The sequence below is a fragment of the Labeo rohita genome, chromosome 14 (assembly GCF_022985175.1).
Source record: "Labeo rohita strain BAU-BD-2019 chromosome 14, IGBB_LRoh.1.0, whole genome shotgun sequence".
NCBI classification, from domain to species: domain Eukaryota; kingdom Metazoa; phylum Chordata; class Actinopteri; order Cypriniformes; family Cyprinidae; genus Labeo; species Labeo rohita.
The window spans coordinates 8,355,348-8,378,614 of NC_066882.1; the positions used below are offsets into that span (position 1 = coordinate 8,355,348).

General features: G+C 38.0%; 1 long non-coding RNA gene across 3 annotated transcripts in view; it reads left to right on the forward strand.

Moving 5' to 3' along the window:
• The window catches only part of LOC127175986 (uncharacterized), a 79,397-nt gene that overhangs the window by 11,531 nt on the left and 44,599 nt on the right, over window positions 1-23,267 (forward strand). For all 3 annotated transcript variants that reach the window (XR_007829050.1, XR_007829051.1, XR_007829049.1), the window contains exon 2: window positions 8,106-8,163. This is a non-coding gene — a long non-coding RNA (uncharacterized LOC127175986). The remainder of the gene's footprint in view (window positions 1-8,105; window positions 8,164-23,267) is intronic.

The window sequence follows — 23,267 nt, forward strand, 5'->3', positions numbered from 1 at the left end:
GACTGGGCCCCTAACCATTTTAGACAGGGGTCCAGTCACTTACAAGACCTTCCTCTTCCCAGAGCCCTTTCTTACATGATTGTTAATGAGTTGATAATTCCTATTGTAGCAACACATGTTGTTTTCTAAAGTGAATGCATTTTGTAGTGTTTATGGTTCTATTTATTTCATGATACATTCAGAGATTAAGGATAGTTCACCCAAAAGTTAAAATATTTGCTGACCCTCAAGTTGTTCCAATTTTATGCGAGTTTCTTGCTTCTGTTGGACACATAAAAGAATATTCTAAAGAATGCTGGTAACCAAACAGTTGACGTTAGCCATTGATTTTAAAATACTGTGGAAGTCAATGGCTACTGGTAACTGTTTGTTTCCCAGAGTTCTTCCAAATATTCTCTGTTGTATTCAACAGAAGAACAAAATTCATACAGGTTTGAAACCACTTGAGGGTAAGGGAATGGTGACACAATTGTGATTTTTGAGTGAACTATCCGTATGTAATAATTTAAAATGTAAAATTGCTAAAACTGTATAAAAATATTATGTAAGTCCACTCAATGTCTTGCTATAATATAATATTATATTATATTATATTATATTATATTATGTTATATTATATTATGTTATGTTATATTATAGCTTTATTTTGAAAAGGAAACAATTATATAAATATAAATAAAATAATATAAATAAAATGTGAAATTGTTAAAGCTATGCAAATATAGTTATATATTATATTATATTATAGCTTTATTTTGAAAAGGAAACAATTATATAAATTATACATAAATTATCAATCAAAAATACAATAAAATGCCAAACTGTTAAAACTGTATACAAATATTATGCTAGTTCACTCAATATGTCTTGCTATAGTGATATATTGCTTTATTTTAAAAAGAAAAATAATATAAATCATCAATCAAAAACAAAACAAAATGTATAGCTGTAAAAAATGTAAAAAATATTATGTAAATCCACACAATATATCTTGCTGTAGTTGTGTATTATATTATATTATATTATATTATATTATATTAACTGTATAAACATTTTAAGAGTCTACCCAATAAGTTTTGTTAAAGTGTGTATATACTTTATCTCTAAAAATCCAAAATCTTAATTTAGCCCCTGGACACGCGAGAATCCATTGATTCATGAAGTGCTCTGATGTCTGCCTTAAGAATATTTGCCTTTGGAAGGATAAACAGAATTTTTAAAAAAAGATTTAAATATTGACCTTGTTATAGTCTTTGTCACAGGTGGCATGGGGTGTTTGTCTTTGATGGAATTTAGATTCTGTACCACTCATGAGTGCTATTCTAAGGGGAGTAGCCTTTTCCTATTGTTCAGAAGGCGCATCATTTGCAATCATTGTCAGATGTTGAAAGCTGACTTTTCTTTTTATGTTACCTTTAGAGTGTGACTCACTGCACTTGCCCGCACAAGACATATCAAGTGTGTCAGAGTTGTGAGAGAGGTAAGAGACGGTATTGATCTGCCGTATTGATGGAATCTATTCTCAAGTCTCTTAGTCATAACAGATATTTCTTTCTATTTTCTGAGTTTGCTCTGATTTATATTGCTGCAGAACACAGAATAGCTTCTCTGTTAAGTTAGCTTTCCCACATCAGCCCAGCTTATAGACTCACTGAGGTGGCTCTCTGACCCTCAAGACCATCAATTAGGTTCTGTCCTCAGCAATTTGTGTTCAACTGTACCATAATTAACTCCACTGTGAAAGCAGCCATCCTTAAATACAAGGGCCCTTACACATTGTGACAAAGCAGAGAAGCCCCACCGTTTTGTCAGATTACCTCGCTGTGTCAAATTAGTGCCAGTCTAAGGTCAACCCCTTTTAGACATTAGGGGTCCTGTCCTGAGCACTCCACAGCCCTGTCCCTCAGGAGCCCGTGTCCATGATTTATTTAATATTACGGGGCCAGTCCTGAGCCAGCAAAAATGTCTCATGCAGTTTACCCCATCTATCCCCCAACAAAGGGCCTATCTGTGCTGTATGGATGGATCCCTCCAGAGCTCTGCTACTTTCTTCCGCACACGGTGGGACTTGAACTTCAGTGTTGCTATAGAAACCTAATTCCCCCTCCCGAATCCCCGCCCACCACCTTCCCCCTCTTGTTCACAGCCCTTTGCAGACTTTAATGACTGTAGTTGGAGTTTTTGCTGCTTTGAGAAGCATTAAAACTAAGGTCAGCCCATGTCGCTTTACAAAAAATGAAACTTTAAGTCGGTAGTTTAAGAAATAAGCTGGAATTTATTTATTTGGTTAATTTAAATTTAGGCAAAAACACTTTTTTTTCATGCACCTGTCAAGTTTGAGATTTTGGGCGTATTTTTTATATTGGAAAGAAAACATCCAAAAAACACTGTTAGGTTTTTCTTTTATAGCACTTTATCTATTTGTGTCAGTAGATTTCAAATACAATCCATATTTTTAAAGGCCGAGTTTTTTCTTCTACACTGAGCCTTAAATCCCCACTTTAGTAGCACTTACATACATGGAACTTTAGATTTTTATTCCTGCCTATATCCTGCAGGTTTTTACAGAGGGATTTGTTCATATATTTTTTGCTTGATTATATACAACATTTTAAACCCCCCAAAATTGTGAAAATATATTGTTTTCTGTCTGTTCTAAGTATTTTCTGAATTATGTGACAAAAATGAGATACCTAAAATTCCCTTTGTAAAAACATTTGACTCTAATATGTGAAAAAGTAAATAAGAATTTTGAAATTGACTTCATCCAGTCAATTTTGCTAGAATTTTACTTTTTTACTAGAAATGTAAAAAAGTAGTAAAGTAGCGCATATTTAAGTAAAAAATATGTTTTTTCTTTTTTTTTCTCTTTAAGCAGTTTGTCAAGAAATTAGAGAATATAAGAATATAATTTAATTAGGGCTGTCAAACGACTAATCACGATTAATCGCATACAAAATAAAAATTTGAGTTTGCCTAATATATGTGTGTGTACAGTGTGTAATTATTATGTGTATATATATCCAAACACATTCATGTATAAAAATAAATTTACAAGTATATGTATTTATTATCATTTTTATATAATTTATATTACATATAAATAAAAAAATGGTGCATAAATAACATATTTCTCTTATATATATATATATATTAATTTGTGTGTATTTATATATACATAATAATTACACACAGTGCACACACATATATTAAGCAAACTCAAACTTTTTTGTATTAATCGCGATTAATCGTTTGACAGCCCTAAATTTAATAAATAGCTCTACCAGATGTCTTGAACAAAACAGTCAAATGACTAGTCACTAAAGATTAATAACTAAATTGCTTTCAATTTTACATGAAATTAAAAAGCCTAGACTAACAACATAGAGTAAATTATATTCACTTGACGATTAAGCAGTGTTATAAATAATTTGAAGGCACTCATTAGGGCTGCACAGTTATGACAAAAATCAGAATTGTCGATTATTACCTTGAAGTTGTAATTATTGTATGTAATTATCACAATTTACATTGAACGATGTTTTGAATAGCTTTGAAGCAAAGCTATTTTCTTTCATTCTTTGAAGCAACTGCATGCCACATTTTTATGTATAGTTTCTTCTTTAAATATAAAAAAGAAAAAAATTAAAAATTAAAACAATGAAAAAAACCCTTTTGTGTTTGAAACACACACACACACACATCTTAAGCAAGCAGAGCAATGTAATTGGATTTATTTAGTTATTTTGTAATTGCGCCTTTGAACGATTACATAATTGTGGCATCTGTAATTGTAATCACGATTATAAATTCGATTTATTGTGCAGCCCTAGCACTCACACTAATACTATAGCATTTTTAGGACAAAAGTAGTAGTGTGTGTTCATGTGGAAAGTAATGTGTGGAGAAGAGAATTCATTGGTATAATCAGATTCAGAGACAGTCTTTTAACTCTCCACTGAGATTTGTTCAAGATACTGTCTAAGTCGGCTGCTTCTCTTGTACTCTCACACACATTCATGCGTGAGCACTTAGATGTGACACAACCTGGCACTCACTGCCTACACACACACACTCTTACGGTCTCTTACAGACACACACACACACATGCATAATACAGGCCTCTGGGAAAATGCAGTGTGTAAAAGAGGGAGAGTGAGTGTGATTTCTGAGTGAATGAATTTAGAGTACGGATGAGTGTCACACTCATGCCCGTCATGTTTTTCCTGCCGACGTTCAGTGTGTGAGGTAGACTCAGACGTGAGATTCCCCTCATCTATTATTAGTCCTATGGTCTGCTGCCTCAGCACAAAAAGCAGACCATACAGCCAATTCTTTGTACTCCTTTTAAATGAAACTTCCAGCAAATTTGGACTCAATGGGACACAATTTCCATTGTGTACACTTGAGAAAGTGCAGTGCAAACAGGGCTGTGTCCTCTTTGACCAGACTCCTTAATCACTTAGAGGAGAGAATGAGGCAAAAAGAGCGTGATCACTTGAGTGAAGTTAGAAAACTTGAGTCAGGTTGGGTTTTTGAATTCCTCAAAATAATGTATTATTAAAGATGTATTGTGTTCATGCTAAGTACGTCTAGGATAAGACTGCACTACAGAAGAGTTTTAAGGGGGAAAATACAGAATATGTGTACATAAACAAACAGTGATGGATTTGACAGGATATTTCGGGTTTATCTCATTTGTAACCCTGGACCACAAAACCAGTCTTAAGGGTCTATTTTTTGAAAATGAGATTTATACATCATCTGAAAGCTGAATAAATAAGCATTGATGTATGGTTTGCTAGGATATGACAATATTTGGCGAGACACAACTACTTGAAAATCTGGAATCTGAAATATTGAGAAAATCGCCTTTAAAGTTGTCCAAATGAAGTTCTTAGCAATGTATATTACTAATGAAAAATTAAGTTTTGATATATTTACGGTAGGAAATTTACAAAATATCTTCTTGGAACATGATCTTTACTTAATATACTAATGATTTTTGGCATAAAAGAAAAATCTTTTTTTTTTTTTTTTTTTTTTTTTTGACCCATACAATGTATTTTTGGCTATTGCTACAAATATACCCATGCTACTTAAGACTAGTTTGTGGCCCAGGGTCACATTTGTCTTTGCATGTTTATGCCGTTTACTATACTGCTCACTTGTTCAGACTACACGATATAAGACCTGTAGTACCAAGTGCAAGTGATATGCAAACTAAATAATAATAATTAAAACATTGCCAGTAGATGTCCAAGATACATTCTTTATTATTAAACGAAGTAATTAGAACAACAACAGTCTACATTAATTGACACATTCTTGGGAAATAGTGGGTTCACAGCAAATTATCAGAACTTATTAAATGCTTATTAAAAGCACAAAAAACTTGATATTTTGAGCACTTAAAAATGTACACATAACATATCAGTTGTACTTACAGGTTGTGGTTCAGAGATAAGATTAACAAACATCTCTGAAATAAAAAAGATTAGAAGCTAAAGAAGATAAAAGCCAAGATTAGAGAAGCAGTTCTCTATAAAATGATGAGCACAACAAAAGGTTCGAATTGTATTGCTGTGGTATCGTGGAAACAAATGATTTCTTCACATCATCTTTCGGCAATGAAAACAAAAGAAACTTGCTTTCACAGTGCAGAAATCAGCATCTTCTCGACATGATATAAACACACTAAATAGTGGAAGTGTTTGTCAATAGGTCAGTAGGTCAGTTCATATTTCGTGGACAGGCGGAGATTATGCAAATGTGTTACCCAGTGACGTAGATCGATAACGGGCACAAGATTTGAAAATATGTCAAGGCGGCTCTGAATTGACTTTTTTTTTGAGACAGTATCTTTATAAAGCCCTTTTTTTTTATTAACACCTTTGCCGACTGTTTACATTGAAGGATAGCTACATTACAAACTGCAAAAGAGAGATTTTTTCGAAAACCCATATGACCTGGTCTTTAATAAAAATTATAATTTGCACTCAATACGTTATTGCATACTGTTTTTATGTACTACAATACTGAAGTGCAAATATCTGCCACTTGCACTAAGTAGTATAAATAGCATCTAACTTATATTATTGCAAAGAAAATACTGCTATTACACTGCTTACATACTGTAAATAGAATCTGTCGCTATTTGCACTTAGTGTAAATAGTATCTATCACTAAAAAATATGCTATTTTCACTTAGTGAAAATTGCATTTAATTGAATCAAATAGCCTCTGCCTATAAAAAATGTTTAAAGGTGCAGTGTATGTACTATTTGTAGTTCCACATTTAATTGCAAAAACAACTACTGTTTTCAGACAGGTTTCACTTCACAAGACAGCACTCCCACTGGCTGCCATAAACTGAAGCCACTGGTTTTGGGTTAGTGTTGCAAGGCACATTAAAAAGGGGTAGTTAACCCCCCTTTTTTTTTTTTTTTTTTTTTTTTTTTTTACTGTGAATGTCAGTGGGATCCAGTGCTGCTCGGACCTCGGCAGTCTTCAAATTATCTTCTTTTGTGTTCTTCAGATGTGTGCATGTTTTGAACAACATGAGTGTAAGTAAGTCTGGATGACAGTTTCCTTTTTGTCTAAACTATCCCTTAAAAATGGCATAGCAGAAAGAATTTTAACATCAACATCATTGTTTGTGTTTGTTGTTTGTGATTAACAACCTTATGCTGGAGTAAATTTGGGCAGCAGATGCGCATAGTTTAACCTATAAATTTGCTAATATATACTATTTTAGAGCAAGAACAAACTGCTTTCCATCATCTCAGATCCACCGAAGCCAACCAGACACTCTAACATCAGCCCTTTGATGTGCTGGACCAAATGTGAGGTAGATCCAGAGAACATGTTCATTAAGGCAAGGAAAACAAACATATGGCAGAGAAGAAAGAAATGAGAGTATGTGGAAGAGGAAGACCTTGGGAGTGCCTTGGCCCCTGTCTAAAACTGTTAGTGGCCCAGTCTTTGTGGGCGTCTTGTCTCTGGGGGCCGGTCGGGTAATTATCAGTGGTGGTGCACGTGTGGGAGTGTGTGAATGGGGCCGTGCGTCGGGCGTCCGGGACCCACTGTTTGCGTTCTCACTGCACCCCATCAGCGGGATGCCCCGAACTGAGCGGGGCGCCCTGAAAAGTGAATCCAATCCCTCCCTTTTCCAATCTCATCTCCACTCCTCCCCACCTCATCCGTCTCTTGGTCGGCTTCTCCCCAGGAGAATGGGAAGAAGTGGAGGAGGACGTAAAGACCCATCTTCGACATGTTTGATGGGGGCCCTGTTGGACAAAGCCCTCTTTCCTGTTCGTCCATGTGGAAAATTATGGCGGAGGAGGAGGGAGACAATTAGTGGGATCTGCTAATCACCCGGGCAACACTCATTTAATTGACATGTGAAATTTTGTTTAATCTAACATGTCGATAGGCAATATGACAAAGGCCTGGAAGCCAAGGACTAGACAGCTTATTATTGGAGGACGGTCTTTGTAAGGCCGGGTGTGCGGAGCGAGTCTGAGTGGGGGCTGACGTGAGGATTAAATGCCATTATCCTCACAATGCATTCGGACAAATAGCGATGCACACTCTCACTTAGGTGTTTTTATGTTTGTTGTTTGTTGCCGCAAAACAGTGGGCTTTTTTATTACTTCAGCGATTATGGCTTTGGAGGTTTTACAGGAGAAAGCGGCTGCAGTTCAATGAAACTTGCGAACATGAGAGTTTGGGCTATGAGTGGCCACTTTTGTATTCGCAGAAATCAATAACCTATTGAAGGTCACTGAAAAGGGAGCACTCACACCTCACACTGTTGAATTGACTGAAGACTGAGAGCCTTATAAGCACAGGCGTTTGCTTATAGTTTGCAGAAATTCAAGCGATGGCATAATGCAGTATATTGAAAAAGCATCTTAACCAGTCATGAGGAAATACCAGCACTCAAAAATGATTATGCTTTAGTGAGCAAGATGTTAGCTAAAAATCTCCACACTGAAATCAAAACACCCAGAAATGATTCAGTATTAATGTTTAGACATGACAAACTTATGCATTTGGCTTCAGCTTCACTGTTCTAACACGTTTTCTTATTTGTCTTTCAGTGAGCCAGCTGTCTCTTTGAAATCACCAGGGAGTTAAGAAGTTAATATCGGAGGACAGGTAGGCCTAACCAGTCTTAATGTTTTTCTGCAGCAAAGTATTGTTAGTTTGTGTTTTTGTGCTTGTGATTGTCAGTGTGTCACAAGATTGTCAATTGTCAATGTTCATAGTGATATTCCCAACAAGAGTTACTCAGTAGAGGTGAACTTGATTTTAAAAAATAATTGTATTTAAATTCCTTTGTGGTAGACAAAGTCTAAAACAGTCTAAATCATGGTTGTTTATAATCACTATATTGTACTTTCCTTTAAAAATGAAATTATAGAATGCATTTACAATTAAAAATCAGCTAGTTATAGCACAAGAAAATTGTGAAAAATTTAAAGGGATAGTTCACCCAAAAATGAAAATTACTCCATGATTTACTCACCCTTAAGCCAGGTTTAGATGAATGCAATTGGAGTTATATTAAACAAATGTCCTGGTTTTTCAAGCTTTATAATGGCAGTGAATGGGTGTTGAGATTTTGAAGTCCAATAAAGTACATTCATCTATCATAAAAAGTGCTTCACACAGCTCCAGGGGGTTAATAAAGGCCTTCTAAAGTGAATCGATGCGTTTGTGTAAGAAAAATATCCATATTTAAAACTTGACATAGCATAGAAAGAATATGCTAGTCTCACGAGAACCAAGTTTTGTTTACAGCAAAGGAAAACCAGTCTTCTCTTGGCTTATATCAACATTTTTCTCTACAAATTCTCATTCTGTACTTCTAGTTTGTGACCAGTGTTTTGTTTTGCTCTCTCTACTGCATTTCCATGTTCATCACTTTTCATCTTAGCTTACGCTATGCCTACGTCATACATGATCTGCTGTAACGCCACTCTCTCGTGTACTCGCGTACAACAGTTAGCGGAAGCTAGAGATTACGGTTTATGAAGTTTTAAATATGATTTTTTTTTTTGTTGTTTTTTACACAAATGCATCGATTTGCTTCAGAAGGCCTTTATTAACCCCTAGAGCAACGTGGAGCACTTTTTATGATGGATGGATGCACTTTATTGGACTTCAAAATCTCAATACCCATTCACTGCCAGAAAGCTTGCAAGAGCCAGGACATTTTTTAATATTGTATTCATCTGAAAGAGGAAAGTCATATTCACCTAGGATAGATTGAGGGTGAGTAAATCATGGGGTAATTTTCGTTTTTGGGTGAGTCTTTCTCTAGTTTTGATGTTAAAACGCTAATGAATGTGGATGTTGAATAAGCTGGTAAAAGGTGCTTACGAACATAATGAAATTGGGGTTGTGGGCAAAAATCGAAGTGTGCGGATTGGGTTTGTGACTTTCAGCCCGTAAAAGAACACTTTAAGATGTTTACATGTAACATAATGGGTCAGCGATGTAAACGCACTCAATGACTGTGTAAATGATGTCATTTTTCAAAACTGAGTCATTCATCACAGCTGTAGATGAAACCATTACTCTATATAGTCCAAATGCTTGGTGAAATCATAGCTACTGTATTTGTTTCAGAGATTTCCATTTCGTTTGCCAGACAGTTTGGCAGTTTGCCCAAACTCACAGCTGGATTGGCCAGGCTTTTAATGCGAGCGTTGGGGGTTGGAATATGGATGTCTGGGATGGTGGGTTTGAAAAGGGCGAGGGTGGCATGGCTAGGGCACATGGAGATTTTTTTTTTTTTTCTTTTTCTTTTAAGAGACTGGTGATTGAATTGCATCCAATATATGATTTTTATATTTATTTTTGGCATTTTCCCTTTATTTATACAGGAAAAGGCAGACAGGAAGTAGGAGAGAGAGATAGGGGGATGGGATCAGGAAGGACCACAAGCCAAGACTCCAACTCAGTTTGCCTGAAACACAAACGCGATATAAGAGCGCTGCCACTGCCATTTTTTTGAAGTCTTAATTTCACGTTGAGCTATTGAACAAAAAACGGTCACTATTTAACCACGCGATCGCCAAATGCATTTAACTTGCGTAGATGGTGCATTAAATATTAATAGCGTATTTGATTTTCCTTGGAATCGATTCAGTGAGCTCAATGCATCAGCTGTGCACTTGAGCTTGATGTTATTTTTTTTTCCCTACTGCCAGGTTTGCTTGTCTTCATTTCCTCCTCTAACGTAGCCATATCGGTATCATTGTGCCACTTAACACTCAATATCGTCTAAAATACTAGGTTGAGTCCTATTGACAACTTCCTGTTAAATTGGTTGTGCACAGGTCTTTGCTTTGTGCCGAAGAGAAGACAACAGCATCAATGAGCAGGTCTACCCCAATTTCCTATGAGTCCTTCACTATTGTGACAATAATAACATGGGCTCTTTATGCAGTAGCTATTACTGCCCTGAGCAGCAGGAGATCTTGCCAAGACCGAGGCGGCGGGGATGAGAGCATGCGGAGGGGGTTTACTCGACTCCACGCGAGCTACATCCCCGCCACTTTCCCTCCCTTCCTCCTTCTTGAAGAGGGCCGTTCCTGCTTTGCCACTTTGCCCTGACAACTGACTGCTTAAACGAGTGCATGAAAATAGGTGCCTTGCTGGTCTCCATGACAGACCGCACATAATCAGTGTTGAGGTATGTAATTACAGCTGTCAGGCCCATCCGCTGTAATTGATGCAAGTGCAAGCAGCGCTTGCTGCCAGGGCGGCCTCTAACTGCACACATGGCAGCAACACTGGCCTCTCCTCATGAGAGAAAAGGAGAAAACATTACCTGCACGTTAACAGACGCCAAGCGATTCTCTGTCTGCTATGAGTGACGGTCGCGCTTTTTTTTTCACAGAGGATAGTACCTTGGACGGGTTTGTCTCCTGGCTTTCGATTCTCAGACTCGGTTTGATGTTGCCGGGCACATTCGCAGATGGTGAAGGGGGGTAGGGGGTGTGATGAAAATGCTGTCAAAGCCACAGACGCTTAAGTGTCTCCAAGGCGAGGTGGTCTGTCTGCGGGGTGTCTGTGCTTGGCTTATCGCTGTTGGCTTTTTAAATGTTTCAATTCCTGCCATCCAGTAGAACACACGGTGCACCATTTAACTTGACTGGAAAAAAGAGAAATCACTTGAATCAGACTTCTTATGCCGCTTCATGCACGAGGAGGGGGGCGTCAAGGTGGATAGGCCAGAAACGTAGTGGCTTGAGCATCGCGGCTGAAGGCTGGGGTAAATAAGTCCTCTAGAGAACGTATGAAGACCTATCTGGCTACAAAGCCGGAGTCTCAGGTGCCTGCCCTTGGCCTCACTGTTGTAATATTGATCAGAGGAAGGTGTGCTTCCCTTTTTTAGCTCTGCTGAGGATTGATGGTGAAAACCAACACAAGAGGATATTTATTGATTTGGCTTGGGAAGTTATGGGCAAAATATCCTGACAACTGCGCCCAAATGCAGTCATAGGGAGGCTTTGTTTAATTCTTATGTTTGTTTTGCCTTTATTGATTTTATTATTTTTTTATCAGCTGTTACTAAAACTGTTCATTTGCTGTGACATCAGGGTTCCCATTTGTTAGCATGTTTCGCATTTACATTTTTGTCTCTGTACCAGGAACAAAAGCATTGCATTGCTTGCTAAGCTTCAGTTGTTCAAAATGTTCAGAATTTTTCATACTAATTTCAGTCCAGGCATCCTATTTTCCATTTGAACAGAAAGAAATGGACATGCATTTAAAATTATTTTCAATTAGTTAATCAATTATCAGATATTTTGGCTTGTTGTATCCATCAGTGGAGTATCGTATTTCGACTGTAACTGGAAGGATGGTTTACAACCCGTTCCCTGTGGTTATTGCCAACATATGCATGGCTATCTGTAAAGTAGCAAGATGGCTGAGCCTCTTCACCCGGTAAGCCCTCCCTTCCCATATGTTCAACTTCCAGTGGCAGACCACCAGCGGCATCTCATCAGACATTCAAATCGACAACAATTTCTCTCCATTGACGTGACAGAGTAGGAGAGCAGTGAATTAAGATATAAACAGCAGTCTGATTCTGGCAGATCTGACATGCGAAATCCATGAACCCTAATTGTAACTATTTTTTAATACCCTAATAAAAAAGCAATAGATTTAAAATGCATTTATTTTATTATATGTCATTTATTTTATACTAAAGGTCCTAAATTTTTGCATGTTATAAAATACGACCTCAGGTTGTGTCAGTCGAGTTTACACACTGCCTCCAAAATGTTCGGCTGTCATAAAATTCAGATCAGGTTTGATTTTCTGTGTTTTTACATCTGTAGCAAGCATCTGTAGCAAGCATCTGTAGCAAATTAAATACAAATTTAAGTCTAAAAGTACAATTGAAGGGTATTTTTAACAAGTGCATAATATGTAAATGTATTTGTAGTATACTTAGAATTATATAAATGTATCTCTGAGGGGAACTAACTGTCTTTAGAAAAGTTTAAATGATATTTTCTTTTTATCTTGACTTTAATTCATATTAAAGCAGTATTCATAAGTGCAGCGCTGCTTTGTTTACAGTGTAGCCAAAGAAAATGCTGTATTGTCACTGTTCCATAAACGCCACCTGCTGTTAGAGAGTGCATTTGCTTTCTCATTCAGCACGTCTGCTGTTTTTGTTTCATTCGTATATTTTATGTATCATAATTTCACAAAGCTAAAGTAGACCATTCTGTTTTGCTTTAAATTTCAACATTATACAATCTAATTTAGATTAAAAACTGCTCATGCAGCATGTATGTCGCATCTTTGTTTGGATCATGATTAAAATACAGTGGCATTGTGTCAAAGCAATAATATACACAGTACATTAGGCAAACTCAAACTTTTATTTTGTATGTGATTAATCGTTTGACAGCCCTAATTTATTTATTTATTTATTCATTGCTGTAGAACTTCCTTTAAGACATTGAATACATGCGAATGCTTTATGAGTGTACACTTTTTCAAACATGTTTCATAGACCTGTTTTGTGAATTTACAAATTTATTTTTCAGTTCTTCAGTACTCAAAGAATACTGCTTACCACAAAGCATTTTTGTGTATGATGAACCTCGATATCACACCAATAAGCACATGCTTGGTCTTTATGCAGGTTGACTTGAAGTATTGTTCATTCGACAGAAGCATGCTAACCTTTCACTTCGTCTGGACCTCAATAAACTCTAGATTACAGTAGTGGAGGTTTCATTGTCCACTAATATGTTTATGTGGTCTGCCAGCACCTTGCCTGACAGGAAGCACTGGATTCAATTGGATTAGCACCAACTAAATATATCTCCACACGTAGAATCCACAACGTGAAGGTGCCGTTTTGAACAAGTCTGGCTCTGGCCGGTCTGCGTAGCTGTTCCCAGACCTGCTGCAGACTATAGGAACACAAGGTGAAGTGTGAAAGTTTGAAGTGGGCGAAGCTAATCATTGTGTAATTACGGCTGCCAAAAGGGAGCCATTAGCTAAGTGCTATCCACTAACGGTGGTCTCTGTCGCTTTGCGTGAGGACCGAGAGTGAAATTGTTGACAATGGTTGAATAGTCCTCCAAGGCCCCGTGATTTGGCCAGGCAGCCTCCGAGTTCCATTGCTACTCATTAGCGGCTATGTTTGGTGCACTGCCTTGACAAATCATACCCCAATGTTATTAAACATGTCGAAACATTGTTTGACAATTTCCCTGCTCGCCTTGTAATTGGTGCGCTCTGTGAATAGACTATATAAATATATTTATGAGCTGAGAAATTTCGTGCTATCAAATCAAGGCAGGGCCTAATGCATTTTTCAGTACTGTAAATTTCAGAGATACTTGATGACTTTATGAGGATGTTTATGGGGATCGGCGCTGTTTATTTTCATAAACAGCTCAGCAGATGCTGGCGAGAGCAGCTGCGGTGGTTTGTGTTCTTATGGAAATGACAGGGCCAGCTGTTGCCTTGTACTTACTGTAGTTTAACGCTTGCAAGTTCGCAAGTTGAATTAATCTTTCGTAATGGCGCTTGAGTGGCAGAAGACCGATGGACAAGGATTTTGTTTGTTAAAAGTTTTCTCAACTTTCCCAAGCATATTCTAGATATATGAGAGCTCTAGATGAAGCACAGGGAACAATCCGCTTTGACAGCGAGTTGTCTTCATCATCAAAGTACACAGGCAATATGTGTGGTTGCTGCTGCGGGATGAAAACGGTACTAAGTACATACCCGATCGCTCTAGCGAAAAGAGGAGGGTTTAAACTCTGATTGAGCCCTCTAGACACCTCTATCAGAATGAGGTTCACCTAAAATACCTTCGACTACAATCATGCTCTCAGCTGAAATCTTCCTCTGTTTCATTCCCTCTGGATGAGTGTCTATAAGAGGGATGGCAAGATGGAAAAGAGGCTGTATATAAGTGGGCGTCTAGTGTCAGGGGGTGTGTGCACGGCAAGACATATGAATGAACGCTTGATGTTTGTGTAACAGTGTAAGCTATACTGCATAAACACATATGCTTGCATACATTTCCCTGCATGTACACCAAAGCGCAGCTTTAGTTCCCCTCCCAGCATGTGCGCTGTCAATGCCAGTCTGTCTGACATCAGACTCTGACACAAATGCTCGTGCCAGTCAATCCAAGACCAGACTTTTGACTCGACAACGTAAGATCAAAATCTCGCCGACGGTCCCGCCATGTGGCACAGGAGTGACTCTTCAGCTCTTTAGTGACTCTTGGCTGTCGCCTCACGCTCTGTGAAGAGCAGCGGGCACGTCTCCAGTCAGTGAACTGCTAAATGAGGGCTTGGCCAGACGAGCAGACGCACACGGGCGGCAGAGAGCAGCACCGTGGCTGGATTGCTTTGGATGGGACGGCTGATCTCTCGCCTCCTCTACGCCCAGGTCTTTGTCTCCTTTGCTAATTGAGCGACCCGAGTGACCCTAGAGTAGCATGTCACCACAGAGGGGTCAGAGCCCTGGTGTCATGTGACATGGAGCCTGTGACCTGATGTGAAGCGAAGGGCCAATGTCACCGATCTAATCCGGTGACGAGATTCAGCTCTGATCGTTTTATTTTTTTGCATTTTTGAAACCAAACACATTACCTTGATATGATACTAAATGCATTGTAAAATTGGCATGTGTGTCTGTTTAAAGCTTTATAAAATAATTATTCATTTTGGCTGTTACAAATAGCTACCTGATACACTGCCAAAAGGGCTTTTGAAAAGACAAAACGCAAACAGTCAGCTCAAAAGGGATTTCTCCCGGCAATTCCGCAACAAACAAAAAGACTGATTAGTATGTGCCATTTGTTTTTCATGTGCATTATTTGCAAAAAAATCTAGCTCTCTTTTATTGATTGCAGTCTGACAATAGCTCTTTTTATTCAGGCAGGACGTTCATGCTATGTTGCCTAGTGACATAATGACATCCATCAGGAAGTCAAATGTCAGTCCTTTCTTGCTCTGACATTTAGTTTCGGGTACGTATGGAGTCATTGTTTTGCATTTGATTTGGCTGATGCTGGAACAGCATCAGATGGGTTATTTTGTGCTATTTTGAAATGACCATTGAAGTGCTTCAGCCATCATGAGATACTGGAGACGAATCCAAAATGGTTTGCAAAGACAAAAGGCTCAGCCTTGAATCCTGAACCTCTAATCCCCAAAGCATTGTCAGATATTACAAGAGGCTCTGCGTCGAAATATCTATGAATGAGTTTGTAATGTATGGGATTGTGCAAGAGGGACATCTTCCATCACTCAAACCACAGGCATTTCTGTCGGGACTGTGAGAAGACTGACAGGTCTATTTACCCCTTTCCAGTCAATCAGGCAGCCTCCTTAATGTCTGCAGGCCTGTTGGCTTCAGGTTCGGGTTGCAACAGAAATCTTTTGTGATGATGAAATCACAGAGTTTCCTGTCCGTTTTCCACTTTGAAGGAGCAGAGGGCCTTTGTGGTGTTCTAAAAAGAGACCTGCTGCGTTTGAATGGATTTGATGAATATGTTTTGTTGCAATGATAGTCTTCTGTAGGTGTCAAACCGCCCTGTGTTCTGCTCTGATGATTGGAGGCACTACTCTATATGTTAAATGAACACCTATGAGCTTCAGGAAAAGCTCATTTGTTCATGTTCTCGCAATATACCCATCAAAACACATATATGTGCAACCTGAAACCCTGTCTTTGAAGTGTCCGTTGTTTCAGGTGCGTTGTTTCGTTCTATTCGCCGAAGGTTCTTTTTCTTATTTCTGCAACTGGATTGGTCCATCTCGGCACTTATGAGGGCCTCGGCTATGAAGTGCCAAACTACTTTTGGGGGTATATCTGTGAAAAGGTTCCCCTTAATCCATTTTATTTGCTCTGCTACCTCAAAACCATTTGTCCACACAGCCCAATGTCCCCCGCTGGCCCTTTCCTCCCGCTTCTTCCAAGGATTGAGAGTGGAGGTGCAAGACACAGACTGTTAAAAAAAAAGCCATCTGGCCAGAGGAAGAGGTGGGGGGGTTTGCTGAGGGTGGAGGGAGTCATGCTGGGCAATCAAAATGACAGACAGCAGTGAAAAGTGTTTTGTGGGCTCCCACATATATGTGAAGTAGGATGACTTGTGAGCTTTCACAGCTCCCTTTGGTCTTCAGGTAAACACTGACTTAGTCACGGTGTATCTCTTTCTGTCGTACGCTTGTTCTTACTGCACACACCCGTACGTTGGCTTTCGAACAATTGCATGAGCGTTTTGCATAATCGGTGAACTGAAACAAGGTGACATGATTGTTTCCTCTAGAAAACGCAAATCAGGAATGCTAAAATTCAGCATCTGCGGCGAGAGTCCCACAATCAAAGTCTTCCCTTTCTCCCAAATATTATAATCTCTTGTTCTTACGCATTCATTTTCACCATCCCCCCCATTGTGGCCCCCTTTTTTTCCCCCCTTCCCAAAAAAAAAAACCTAAATGTGTGGAGGCTTCATTTTTCACTCTCCCCAAGCGGCTCTGTTGTCAGAGAGGAACCCTTAGGAAGTCTTTATTTCTGCCAGGCAGGGCCTCTCGCGTTCCTCCGGCTTCTCCGGCCGTTCTCATGGCTGTCCCCCCACCTGCTGGGACCCTGATCCCAGGCCGAGCTGCGCTTCAGCAGGGGACAATTACTATCCCGCTCTGCCTTTGATCATCTGACCACATGGAAGCACAACAGCTGACCACATGTTTCAACAGACAAGAAGGAGGAGAGGGGAGAAGAAAAGGGTGAAGAAAGAGGAGAAGAGGGAAAAGCATTTGCCTTTCATTCTCCCTCACACACTGCACACTAGAAAAAGAGCCCATTCCAGGAGCGGTTGTAGTGCTTGTATAATTCTCATGATCTTTGCTGTGTGGTAAACGCCTGGGCTTTTATTGTCACGATTATGTCTTTGGATCGGAGGAGAAGGCTTATTACAGACATGGGGCGGCCGCATGTAAAGTTGCTTTTTGAATTCGCCTCGTCTCATTTACTGAAGCTAGCGCAGAGTGCTAGAGAAGTAATTTGAGGCTGAGCTTGTAAAAGTGAGTGCTAATTCTTCTGTCATTGTCAGCCAAATTGTCTCCGAGCCAGCTGGGCCTCTGCATAAATGCTTGCTGTGGTCAATATTGAAAGCGCTTCCACACGAAGTCAAAGCCACAGCCACAGTGCTCTCGGTATACTAACATACATGCCTCTTCAATTGTAGCTCCTGAATGGCACAAAGCCATATGAATGAAATTGGCATTTTAGATGTATGGAGAAATTGGGTCAATTACATGTAAGAGTGTCCTCAATAAAATGAAGAGCTGTTTTTCTAGGTTTCTATAGAAATGTACTCTGCATTCAAGTTTTTCAAATTATTCTCAATTATAACTCAGTGACTCTTAAAATGTGATGTAATCATCAAGTACAAAGTAATAACATTTCCCTAACAGCTAACTTTCCTCATATATGTGACCATGGACAACAAAACCAGTCATAAGGGTTAATTTTTGAAATTGAGATACATACATAATCTGAAAGCTGAACAAATAAGCTTTCCATTGATTTATGGTTTGTTAGGACAGGACAATATTTGGCAACTATACACCTATTTGAAAACCTGGAATCCGAAGGTGCAAAGAAAATCGCCTTTAAAAGTTGTCCAAATGAAGTTCTTAGCAATGCATATTACTAATCAAAATTAACTTTAGATATATTTACGGTGGGAAATTTACAAAATATCTTCATTGAACATAATCTTGACTTAATATCCTAATGATTTTTGACATAAACGAAAAATCGCCAATATCCCCACTTTACTTATGACTGGTTTTGTGGTCCAGGGTCATATATAATCATAGTTTTCAAAAGTTTGCATGCATATTTTTCAGAGCAAAATTATAAATGATTAATTCATAAATATCATCGTTTTCGATGGAGTCACAGCATGTCGTTCTATAACCTTAACTTACTTCGCCATGTCATACAAAGTTCAAAATATTTGACATTTTAGGAGACTCAATGACCTGTCAGTCATGGGTTTCATAATATCATGTTTTTTCAGCATGTTATGATTTTGTTGGTCCCACACATGGCTTTGATTTTGCAGATAAAAGTGTTTCAATTAGCAGTGAGGCAGTTTTGTTATTTTTGTTAGAAATCGTCAGAAAAGATTAAGCCAAAATACTTTTTCATCTTTTCAAGATTTTTTTTTTTCTTTTAATAAGGCATTTTTCTTCATTGTGATTTCAGAACTGTTGCTTGTTTTGATACCCCAAATGAGGGTGTGAGCTCAGCATATTTCTTGGGAGTATGTGTGGTTTGCATGTGGTACGCGTGTTATTTGTCGCAGCATGTGTTCATGTTTTATTTGTTTGTGGTTGTTATTTGTGTACATATCCAGTAACTGTGTGTGCACAGGAATGGATGTTGTGTATTTCTGTTTTGCATGCCCACTGAAGCAGACCTGAGAGGTCCTGGGATGCGTTCAGGGGGCCGGGGGTGAGGCAGCCAGGCCTAGGGGAGCTGTTTGTTTTGGCCTGTTTGCTGGGGATGGCCTCCTTGAGTGTCCCTATTGTGCAGCAGATCACTTTACCACATTAAGGGTGCATGAAAAGAAGCTCTTCACTGGCACTTGGGCCCTGGCTGGAATAACAGGCAGTGTTTTGACTGGCTGCCACCTTCTATTCTGACCGCTCTGCCGCCCAGCAGACGGCTCCCGTCTCAAAGAAGCCTGGGAGGAGAAACACACAGACAGTCACAAGACTCTTACTCAGCAAACAGTTCAGTTAGGTAATGTCACAGTTTCAGAGTGGTATCTTAATAACTGTTTTTCTCTTTTAGTTTCATTTTGAGTTTATGTACTTTTATAATGAATAGATTCTGAACAATTTTTTACTTTAAAAAAAAAAAAAAGAATAATGTATACATTTGTTATTTGACAAAACATCATTACATGTCTGACCCCCTTACAGGCCCTTTGTGCATTTTTACCTAGTTCATAATCATTTTATCCGGCAGTTAAAAATAATTAACAAGTCATGCTCTTTTGTCGTCCGCCATTATGAGTCCTCCGTCTAGCAATGAAAGGCTTCGCCATAAGCACAGTCACATAATAGTGTCAAAATCTATTTTAAAGTGCAGTAATTCAAGGGTTTACAAGGCTCCATAAAACCTCAACATGCCCCAGTAATGAGAAGCATGAATGGAAACTTGGAGAGTTCTTCGTGGCCCCAGCAAAGGCGGGAGACCAAATGCAGGACACACGGCACAAAGCACGGGGGCTGTAACAAAGAAAGGCAGGACAGACAGAGCTCTCGCTGAGTGAATACAAGCACACATGTTGCAAATATTGCACAGACCTTGTTGCATGCTTGAAGTGATGCAAGCGCTAGGCTATCTGGTGTACAGCCTGCAATTTGAGCTTTATGGTAGTTTTTCCAATGACTCCAATGACATACAAAATACATAAAAATTACAGTTCAACCTTTTGGGGTCAGTAAGCAAATTTTTTTTTTTTTTGAAAATCAACCAAACAAATAGTGACATAAATAAAATGTATAGTAAATGTGACAGTAAAGTGACAGGAAAATATATATTTCAAATAAATGTTTTTTTTTTTAATTCTATTTTATTGTTTCTTGAGCAGTAAATCAGCATATTAGAATAACTTCTGAAAGATCATGTGACAGTGACGACTGCTGTAATGATGCTGAAAATTCAGCTTTGCTTCACAGGAATAATTTACATTTTAATATACAGTTGAAGTCAAAAGTTTACCACCTTGCAGAATCTGCAAAATGTTAATTATTTTACCAAAATAAGAGGGATCATACAAAATGCGTCTTTTTTTTTATTTAGTACTGACCTGAGTAAGATATTTCACATAGAAGATGTTTACATATAGTCCACAAGAGAAAATAATAGTTGAATTTATAAAAATGACCCCGTTTAAAAGTTTACATACACTTGATTCTTAATACTGTGTTGTTACCTGGATGATCCACAGCTGTTTTTTTTGTTTGTTTGTTTAGTGATAGTTGTTTGTGAGTCCCTTGTTTGTCCTGAACAGTTAAACTCCCCGCTGTTCTTCAGAAAAATACTTCAGGTCCCACAAATTTTGTAGTTTTTAAGCATTTTTGTATATTTGTACCCTTTCCAACAATGACTGTATGATTTTGAGATCCATCTTTTCACACTGTGGACAACTGAGGGACTCATATGCAACTATTACAGAAGATTCAAACACTCACTGATGCTCCAGAAGGAAACAATGAATTCCAAGAGCCAGGGGTGAAAACTTTTTGAATTTGAAGATCAGGGGAAATGCAATTAATTTTGTCTTTTGGGAAACATGAAAGTATCTTCTGTAGCTTCTGAAGGGCAGCACTAAATTAAATAAATAATAATATTTAGGCAAAATAAGAAAAATGTACACATCTTCATTATGTTCAAAAGTTTACACCCCTGGCTCTTAATGCATAGTTTTTCCTTCTGGAGCATCAGTGAGTGTTTGAACCTTCTGTAATAGTTGCATATGAGTCCCTCAGTGTGAAAAGATGGATCTCAAAATCATACAGTCATTGTTGGAAAGGGGTTCAAATACATAAAAATGCTGAAAAACCACTGAATTTAACCACTGTTCAGGACAAATAAGGGACTCAAGAACAACTATCAATAAAAAAAACAAAACATTCTGTGAAACATTCAGGTAACAACACAGTATTAAAAATCAAGTGCATCTAAACTTTTGAATGGGGTCATTTTTATAAATTCAACTATTATTTTCTCTTGTGGACTATATGTAAATGTGTTTTATGTGAAATATCTTAATCAGGTCAGTACTAAATGAAAAATAACATGCATTTTGTATAATTCCTCTTATTTTGGTAAAATTAACATTTTGCAGATTCTGCAAGGTGTATGTAAACTTTTGACTTAAACTGTACATGACTATGATATTACAGTTTTTACTGTTTTTTTTTTTTTTTAAAGCATACATTAATTTATATATATCCATTTATATAAATAAAAAAATTTTCATGTATTTTATTTTCACAATTTTCATAAGGATTTAGCATTTTTCAAGACATTAAGAAATGAGTGGCTGTAACTGTAGAGAACCTCTCTGCGCTCATACAGTCATATTTCAGACTCCTTGCTGAGTTTACACTTGCTAGAGATCTCATAACTCCACATGTGGTCGGGGCAAGGTAAAAAAAAAAAAAAAAAAAAACTGTGATATCATGTAAACTTCAGATTGAGCACACCTCTCTCTACTGTTCCCAGGACCCGTGCAAGAGCGGGTCAGATGCAAATGTGTGAACTGTTATGCTCTGCATGCTCTTGTGAATCAGTCTTCTCTTGTAGTTAAAACTCTAACAGATCTATTAGACACTTTCAAAGTTTACACGCACGCAGTGTGCTCTCTTTAAAAATAAATGGAGGTGTCATGATCTATGCACTCAGAGTGCTGACATATGAGGTAGGCCTGCGCTCCAGCGCCTGGATCCAGGATGTCCCCCATAATGTCTCCAGAGACGGATGCCATGAGACATAGTTGTGTGTGGGAAGTCTGGATGCTGTGCTCATGTAGTGTATCAGTGTGCTGTTGTTGAGTTGCTGTGTATTGTGGATGTAGGGATTTTAAATTCAGCCAGTACAAATTATAATTGACGTTAAGCTGTTTATGCTGCTGAAAACAGTCTTTGACTACAAGCTAACAAATGTCTGGGTATAGCCAATATTTGATTTACAGGCTGAAGCCTAAAATCCATTGTAAATCACCAGAGAGAAATGGCTTTCAAAATGTTATTACAGGAACATTTAATGTTATTATTGGAGGTCATAAATGTTTCACTTTTAGAGCTTCTTGGCAGCCATTAGTGCATTTTTGGCCATTTGCCTCCTACCACAATGTTTTTGATGGCTAGATCCACTGAAACAGATCCAGAATGTATGTGAATTTTATACATATGCATTTTTAATTTTGAAAAACTGATTGCATATTGTGTATTTTTTCTTTAAGAAAATCTTTAAAGAGTAAGTTGCCTCAACCAAATATTCTTCCTGATTCAGCAGAATGTAAAAGCTGTCTTCAACAGACTTGAGGTATTGCTGGGTAGTTATAGAGCTGATTGTGTTTGTTCAGTTAATGGCTACTATAGGCAATAAATTATTTACTTTCTGTACATGTGAGAGTAGTAATTACACAGCTGTCCCTGCCTCTTCTTCAGGTCCCAAGGTAGTCTCGATGGAGAGCATGTCATTCCATATTAATTAAAAGCATATCAAGTCACTCGTTTTGTGGCTTGCTGTCAAACTTTCCAAACTGAAAGAGCGTTATGCAGGGTGCCATTTAATATCCGTGGCGTTAGGTTTTGGAGTTTGTGTGGATAGCTTTCATTTTGGGATGCAACAACTTGCCGTTTAGTTGACATTAAAATAAATATTTAATATAAATTAGTGACTCCACACAACAATTTCTTTGTTCTGCCAATCCACTGGCCATCAAAAATCATCTGGTATAGAAGAAATTTCTTAAAAAAATTATATAAATAAATAAAAGCATGAAATAGCCAGGCTTTTTACTCATCAGCCTTTGATTACTTTTAATTGGAGAGCAATTTTCTATGTAAAAAAAAAAATGAGTATGTGTGTGCAGTAAAGGAGATGACAGGTCTAATGGTTAATTGAAAAGAAAATGTGTCAGGCAGGAATAGAAAGATATGAAT